We start from the raw sequence: 8,867 nt of genomic DNA on the forward strand, positions 1-8,867 counted from the left end.
GGGTCTCAGCTCCACCCTGGCCATGGCTCCAGAATCTGTGGGAAATCAGACCCTTTGGGGTGGGGTCCCCATTGTACCAGGCTCCTGATGGCTGCCTGTAGCCACTGTGCTTGAAACAGTGTCTTGTCCAGAGATGCACCTGTCAGTGGCAAAACAGAACACTGCCAAGTGCAGAACGTTCAGGAACGAGGCCCTGTCTGCTCGGTGTGGGAAGGCTTCCTCTCTGCTTCCCTGTCAGCCTTCACTGACTCTGTGCGCCTCTACCCTTTGGCAGCCCCAGGGCCCTCGAATATGTGGTTGTTGTTGCGTCTGCGATTTTGCCTTCCCCCCAGTGGCACGGTTCTCTGCTGGTATCTAGCCCATCTGGGTCTGTGTAGCCTGGTGCCTCTTCTGCGGCTCTGAGCCCACAGCAGAGGCTCTGCAGTCCACCAGCCCTTTTTAGGGATGGATGCCTGGATCCAGTGCCTCCGAAGCTCCACTCCGCAGATGGGGCTGGCACGGACACAGTTTCTGGACTTTGTTTAGCAAGGAGGGTTGCTGCGTCACAAATTCTACCTGTATCCATTTAGCCAGGCACCTGCCACCAGCCCAAGGCTCTTGTGTCCTGACATCCCTGTCAGATGCCATCCACTCTGTCTGGTTTACATGACGGCAGTGATTGCCTTGTCTTGTCTTGGTTCACATTTTCTTGTGACGTTTTTGAGTGCCTCTTCCTCTGCCTTCTCTCAGCACGTTTGAAAACCCAGATGTGTTTTTCTTGTGGATGCAGGACTCACTTCTAGAGAGTGCACTAATCTCCCTGGCAGGAGCGGTTCCACCATCTCCCGCTGGCTTGCCCATCCCCAGGTGACATGCATGTCCACTACAGTGGCTTTTCAGCATGCTATGAGAGCTTGAAGGACATGCCATCTAGTTTGTCCTCTTTTGCAAAGTTGACCTTGCTTATTTGAGATACACTGTGGAGTAGGCTCACCGAGTTCCTGTAAGACTGCAACTGGAGTTCCATTATGATTGCCATAGTTTTATAACTACTTTCATGAGAATTGGCTTCTTATGTTAAGTCGTCCCATCATTTACTCTTCATGCCCCTTCCCTTACTGTGCTCAGATCACCTGCTCTGTCCTTTCTTTGGGCTCTAACGCTGTGAATGCTGGTATTCCTGGTTAAGTGATCCTTAGATAATGTGCCGATTTTGTTGCTAATAATAATGGTGTCTTTTTAAGAAAAATGTATTTTCAGATTGGTTATTGCTAGTACAGAGAGATGCTATTAATTTTTTAAACTTTTTATTTAGAAATATTTTAAGATTCTAAAGAATTTGCAAAAATAGTACAGAGTTGCTATGCGTCCCTCACCCAGATTCCTCCAGTCACAATCTGTCACATGATCAGAGCACATGGACAAAAAGGAAATTGACGTTGGTACAATATATTATCTGAGGTCTAGACCTTATTTGAATTTTTCCCATTAGAAAATGAATTGTTATAAGTTGCTTTTGTGTCTGGCAACTTTGCTGAACTCTTTTGTTCCTGTAGCTTTCCTGTGGATGGTACTGGCTTTTCTGTGTTAGTGATCATGTCTGCAAGTAATGACCACATCCCCTTTTAGGCCTGATGTCTCTTTTCCCTTCCTTCTCTCTCTCTCTCTCTCTCTCTCTCTCTCTCGTTCCCCCCCTTCACTCCCTTCCTTCCTCCTCCCTCCCTCCCTTCCTTCTTTCCTTCCTTCCACCAGAACTTCAGCTTCTGTGCCAAACATTCATATTAATGGGCATCCCTGTCTCATTACGACATCCTTGAGTCTGAAGACCTACTGGCAGCTCTGAGGGGCTCACATTTCACATGGGCAGGCCACCGTGTCCCACACGCTATGGAAGGACAGCATTCTGTCTCTTCTCAGGGTTCCATCTCTGACAGCACCAACACTTTGGATGAAGTGATGTTTCCTGCTCGGGTCCTGCAGTCCTATTCAGTAAGAAAAACTTTCCAATTTCTTTTCTTTTCCCTCTTCTTATTTGGTGTTATTGGGAGTGGGGCTGGACTAAATCATAATCCTGTTCCAGGGTGACTAAGATGTGGCTGGGTGGCCTGTGCATGTGGGCGTGATCCTCAGCTGCAGACGGTCTCTCAGTTTGCCGTTTAGTACTGTTGGTGGCCACTTACCTTATCCTAAAAGGTGACAGTGTTCTTTCACATGTAGGGGGCGAGTATGACATCAGAGTGTTGTGGCTGATACTGCTGTTCCAAGAAATTCTTGAGCCTTCTGTGTCCCCGTTCACTCTTGAAGTGCCCTGGTCTGAGGATAGAGTATACTGCCCCTCTCTCTCATTGACTATGTTGAAGACTTTTGTGCCCTTTCGAGTGTTTCATTTGGGGCCTGTTTATTCTATTAGTGAAAGAGCTGTTAAACGCCCCCAGTCTGAGCATCATGTCACTGATTTCTCTTGATAATTCTGTAGCTTTCCAGCACAGATTTTCAGAGCCCTGTGTTTAGTTAATGTAGGTTTGGAATGCTCCCTGGTGAAGTTCATTTTTTTTCTCATCATTGGACAGTGACCCTCTTTATTGTAGAATGCCCTTTGCCATTCAATCTGTATTGACTGATGTAAGTATGCCAGTTCTATTTCAGCTAATATTTGCCTGGTGCATTTTTTTCCTCCTTACTTTCAACTTTTCTTGTCCTTATATTTCGGTATTTTTCTGTTTCATAAACAGAACTGTAATTTTTTCTCTGTCGTTCTCTTTCTAGCCTTTTGAATTTAACCCATCTACTTTGAGAGTGATTATGGACCTATTTATTTTTCCTGTCTTTTTTGCTTTCAGTTTTCCCTGTTTTTTTCCACCCTATCTTTGTTTTTCTCCTTCCCTGCCTTCTTTTGAATTGGTTGAAGTGTCTTCCTTCCTTTTCCCTCTAATTTTGGATTGGAAATTATACATTTGTCAGTATTCTCTTAGAGGCTGTCCTTAATATTTTAACATGCCCACTAGACAGACAGCTGTACAGTGTCTGTCCCCTGAGCGGCATGAGGCTGTCCCTTCCCACCTCGGGCCTGTAAGAAGTAGTTGCATTTTGCTTTTCCATTCCAAATGTCAGACAGCCTCCTGCTTGCTTTATCCAGTCCCCTCTCTTTTGCATTTCTGTCCTCCCTTCGGACTCTGTTTTCCTTCTACTTAATATGTTTCCTTTAGAAGCCTGTTTTTGATGGGCTTCCCCAGTTTGGGCTGGCTCTCCTCATTCCTAAGCAATAACTTTGCCCGGGAGAGAATTCCAGGTGGGGCTTCCCCGAGCATTTATCATCCCCTGTCTGCTGTGGCCAGTTGCTGTCCTCCGTGAGTGGTCTCTGTTTCTGGAGTTTCCACAGTCTCTCTCAGGTGGGAACTCAGCTCCGTTTGTCTGCCTGGAGTCTTGTGCCTACTGAAGGAGGAGTGTGTGTGGGGGGCCGGGTGCCTGGTCCCATCCCTGTTACAGGCACCGAAGCCCTTCAATCCCTGGCCCCTTGGCCCCTGGTCCTGCTGGCCCCAAGGTCCCACTGGCTGGGCCTGCCTGCCTGGCTTTTCCACGAGCATGGACTCTGCCTCTGAATCTCACGGTTGCTCTTCACATGTGCTGGGTTTTGTGCATCTGTTTCTTTTCCAGTCTTCGGTGTCTGATGGCGTGTGCCAGCCACAGGCCCTGGGAGTCAGGGACGGGTGCCTGGTGGCCTGGCCTCCCTGCCTCCACCATGGTCAGATAAAGACCTTGGTTTAGTTTCTGTTGAGAGAAGGAGCAGTGAGGAAGTACTGAGGCCCTTTACTTCAGGAAGGATGTGGTGCAGATTCACTGCTGCAGGTTGGAACTGAGGTGGGCCGGGCAGGGGTGCCTGCTTCACCCCTGGGTGTGTCCAGAGGTACCATGTCAGTGCAGCCAGGTCGAGGTGCCCCGACCAACGGCCTGCCCCTGGGGTCCTTGTCTGCACGCTGAATTCTATGCAATCTGGGCGTCCCGTGGGAGGCAGACTCCAGCATGGTGGCTTCAGCGTGGTGTCCGTTGTCCCCCTCCAGGTCATCGCGGTGATTTTGGGCATCTCTGCCATCCTTGGAGGGATCATTGCTCTGAACGTGGTTGACACGGTCTTGGGCCCATACCACTTGGTGACATTCTTTTGAATCCCGGTGACTGTAAGTACACCCAGCTGGTCCACTGCCGCTGGCCAGGCCACGCAGGCAGCTGACACACTCAAATCCAGCGGGGCAGGCCCTTGAACTCAGTCTTGGGGCATTCAGGGAAGCCCCTGGAAAGGGGCCTCACTGGCTACCAATACAGAAAAATCTGGGAACTGAGGCTTAAATGAGTCCATGTGTTAACTGCTTTTACGTTAACTGCCTGTATTAGTTTATATAATTTTAATTTTTTCCAGAAGAAAACCTATTATTTTTGTTATTCTATATGACTTCCTACTATTTAAAACATCTACATTATAATATACATTTTATAAAACATAGCCTATTTTTGTTATTATCGTTGTTGCTCCACTACAGCAAATGCTCACACCACACGTGGTCTGTGGGACGTTAATACCTGGCTGCTGTTTTCTTTCTTTATTTATTTTTGAGTTGGAGTCTCACTCCGTCGCCCAGACTGGAGTGCAGTGGCTGCTCCCGGCCACCGCAGCCTCGACCTGCTGGGCTCCGACGATCCTTCGGCCTCAGCCTTCCGAGTAGCCAGAATTACAGGCACGTGCTACCATGCCTGGCTGATTTTTTGATTTATTGTAGAGATGAGGTCTCGCCAAGTTGCCCAGGCGGGTCTCGAACCCACGGTCTCAGGCAATCCACTCATCTCAGCCTCCCAAAGGTGCGGGATTACAGGCTGAGCCACCGAACCCGGCTGCTGTTTTAAATATGGCCTTTTTGTCCTCATGTAAGTAACTGAGTTCACGTACATCATTAACGCTGGTGAGTGTTTAGCTCCATGCGGCCTTGTGCACTCCTGTGGGGACACGTGGCCTTGGAGGGGCTTGGGCTCCTGTGTCCTCAGCACAGTTCACCTTGAGTGACTCCTCCATATCCTGGGGTCCTGTGTGTCCCATGGCACACCCAAACCACCATCCGTCTGCACCCTGCACCTCTGGACATGGCCCCACTCAGTCACTCTGCAACATTTCGTGGTAACCTGCGCTGGTGTTCATGGTGGTCCTGGTGTGGCCCGTGTGTTGTCCGGCTACATAGAATGGTAGATTTTGCTCCCGTTATGTCATGCGAATGGACAGACGTGCGGTCACCCTCGGCCTCACTTGTGGGTGCCCGGGGGGAGCAGGAGGCTCTTCCCGAGGCTGTGGAGGAGGCCAGACTTCAGTCTGACACTTCCCGTGAGGGCACGTGTGGGCAGTGCCATGGTTGTGGACGCAGCACATGGGGCCAGGGCTCCACTCCCTGGGGGTGCGTGGCTCAGAGCAACACCCAGGCCGGCCTCCAGGAGTCCCTGAGACCTAATCCTTCAAGGGTCCCCTGGGACAGAAGCAGGGAGAGAGGCCCAGGGAGGGCAGAGCTGGGATGGAGCCAGAGACAGGAACTCACACATGTGCACACTGGGCATGTTCTGTCTTACAGAGGGCAGGATGCCTGTGGGGATACATGCTAGCCTCGGGGTACCCGCTAACCTCAGGGTACATGCTAATCTCAGGGTACATGCTAACCTCGGGGTCTCAAAGGCAGGGGTTATATCCTGAAGCTTGTTGAGTACAGAGACCAACCACCACCCACAATTCACAATGGAAGACACCTGTCCTGCCCCATCCCTGTCTGTGGTCAACTCTGTTAAACCAGCCACCCTTCCTGTCCTGCTGAGGCTTCTCTCTCATGGAATTCCCATCTGTCCTGCCCGACGGGTCACCCCATCCCCACCAGGTGTGGCCTCCTGGGCATCCCTAAGTCTACCCACCACTCTCTCCCCCTCCAGCTGGGAGCACGGGGAGACCCCAGGGAGGAGGGAGAGCACTCAAGGGACGGGGGAGGTGAGCCAGCTCTATGTGCCCAAGTCGTGGCCTGGGGACGGTGGAGGGCCCAGGGCATGCACCACTGGGAATGAGGCAGTGTCCCGGCTGGGGACTGTGTGGGCTGGGGGCTGGGCCTCTTCCTGGCCTGGGCCTTCTATGAACTGCCCTCGTCCCCATGGCTGAGTTTCCTGCCTGTCCAGCAAAGGGGCTGGAGCAGTTGTGATGGGTTGAGGCCACAAGCAAATGTGCATCCTTGGGGGCTTGTCAGGGCTTCCAGCTGCCCTGATGCGCTACCACCACTGTCCCTCCTTGGCCCTCACTGCTACTTACAGCCAGAGGCCCTTTTGGAAACACGGCCCAGGGGCAACCCCTTTGTTGACACCTTGGCTTCCCCCACCTGGGTCAAACAAGCCTCTGGTGCCACATCTGGTCCCTCCCACCCCAGGGCCTTTGCTCCTGTGGCCCCCTGGTCTTCTCCTGCTGCCCAGGCCCCCACTGTTCTGAGCCTGTCTCTGTCCTGCTGACCTTCTCACCAGAGCCCCTCCTCAGCATGTCCAGGGGCCTGGGTCATTCCTGCCATGGGAGGAGTCTGTCATCACGGAGCCAACACCACTGCCCAAGGGTGGTCACGTCCTCTTCCTTTGGAGTGCGGGTGCAACTTTAGAGCTGGGGGGCTCACTGGGTCATGAAGTCATCATGCTGGACTGGGGTCGTGGGCGTTGGTGCCTGGAGCTGGGAGGGGGCTGGTCGAGGTGAATGGCAGAAGCGGACCCAGCACTCAGCAGTCTTGAAGAGGATGCACCTTCCGTCTGCCCACATTGTGTGTAATTAAGTCAGCCTCCTTACAATGAGTGGGAAAAAGGCATTTCCAGATCCCACAGAGGAACCCAGCTGATCCCTGACCCAGTAATCACAGCGTGACAGGGCTGGGGCAGTCTAGGCCCCGGGGGCTGCAGCATCTCCTCTGTGGTGACCCTGTGTCTGATCATGAAGAAACCCTGCCTATCCCACACAGAGGCCAGCCTGCAGCAGACAGGCTCCGTGCCCCAGAAATGTCGAGATGGTGAAGGTGACAGAGGCCAAGGGCCTCCCTAACTAGCAGAGACCACCAGGGAGATTTTGGCGTGGCCACAGATCGGATCCTGGATCAGGAGCCAACAGTCGGCTCTAAAAGCCCAGTACTGGGCCACCGGTGGACTGTGTCGGACAATGCTGTGGACCATGTCCAGCCCCGGGGTGGCACTGCAGGAGCATTCACAGGAGCCCTGGGCGTGGGCACACAGGTGTCCCGGCATCGGACTGTCCAGGAGAACACCAAGCCCGAGCATCAGGCTGTCCAGGATCAGTGACTTGAGGGGCCTCACCTGTCCGTTGTACTGACCTTTAGCTCTATTACAGGTTTGAAATGTAAAATACATGGATGAGGAACAGTGAGCACACAAAACCTTCGAGAGATCACCCTGCTTTCCCAAAGACCTGGCCCTGCCGAGGCGCCCCACGGCCCCGCCCCCTGGGAACCAGCTCCCACCCCTGTGGCTGCCCTGCACCGGCCTGGGGGAGACAAATCACATCAAACTGGGAGAGCGCCCATCTGGAACTGACTTCTTGGGCCCTGACCTCTAAAAGCTTTTCTTTTTCTTTTAGTGTTTTCCAAGTGTCATTGCCAGTCATGTGACAGTGGAGTGTCCCAGAAAGTGTCTGGTAGGTGAAGGCCTGTCCCCGGGGTGTGACCCGCCGAGTGGGACCAGGGCCCACCATGCCATGGGGGGCAGCTCTAGGAGCCAGGCAGCAGGGGCTGCCCAGCTGGGCGAGCAGGAGGGTCCAGCTGGGCCCAGTCCCTGGGGGACATCTGTGGGAGGGGTGAAGCTGTGGGGGCCCACCCAGGGCTGGGTGGGTAGGGATGAGGCCTGAGCAGGGCCGGCTGAGGCTGGCCTCTGCTGCCCGTGAGGTTTGCAGAAGGCCTGCCTTATCTGTGGCAGCGCACAGAAACGAGCACTTCTTTGCCACTGAGCAAAAGGGCAGAAGGCGACCGGTCCCTTAGCTCCACCCCACATCCTGGGAGGCTGGTCGGGTGTTTGTTAATCTGGGCTGTTGCCAAATTTGGGCCATTAGTGTGTACATGTTAGAGGCTCGTGGCACTTGGCGCTTTGAATGGGCGGCAGAGGTTTCGGCGCGAGCCGCAGGCCGACCAACGCCAGGCCACGCCCCCAGGCGGCAGGCACCCCCCCCCGCACAGGCCACGCCCCCAGCGGGTCCAGAGCCGGCGCCAGGCCACGCCCCCGAGGCCAGGACGCTGCAACCGCGCTCCCGGGCCTCACGTCCCCGCTGCTGTTCACAGCCTCTGGGTATCTGTCGTTCTGCGTAATGAGACTCGTGGAGATGCTTAAGGATTACCCACCGGCTGTAAAAGTAGGTTTTCTTTTATTTCGTTTTAAGACTCTGGGGGCAATCCCTTCGGGTCCCCTCCCACTGTGGGAGCTTCTCTGTCCTCTCAATAAATCCTGCTTTCTCACTTAAAAAAAAAAGAATCTGAAGCACAATGCCACAGTGCCGCGGGCACAAGTGCCAGGCTGCATCTCAGTTCCTGCGGCTCCACCTGGGCAGTGGTGGGGGACCGCGGGTGCCCGCCTGGCCAACTTGGCTTTGCAGTCGGCTCTAGGTGGAACTGGCTTTAGGTGAAGCCTGTGGTGGGATCTCACTTGCTTTTCCTGTGTGGACAGTGAAGTGACTGTGCCATCCCCGGTGTCCCCATCCTGTCTCCACTGACAGCAGGGCCAGCTCTGCTCCGTTATTTTGACCCTAGGCCATCCTGCCCATCTGCCATAGTCCGTAACCCACCTGGATCCAGGGGCCACCTGCCTTCACAGGGGTCTTGGGTCCTCTCTGCCCTTGGAGT

The sequence above is a fragment of the Carlito syrichta genome, unplaced genomic scaffold (assembly GCF_000164805.1).
Source record: "Carlito syrichta isolate Samal-C Ts95f unplaced genomic scaffold, Tarsius_syrichta-2.0.1 Scaffold245207, whole genome shotgun sequence".
Classification (NCBI taxonomy): Eukaryota; Metazoa; Chordata; class Mammalia; order Primates; family Tarsiidae; genus Carlito; species Carlito syrichta.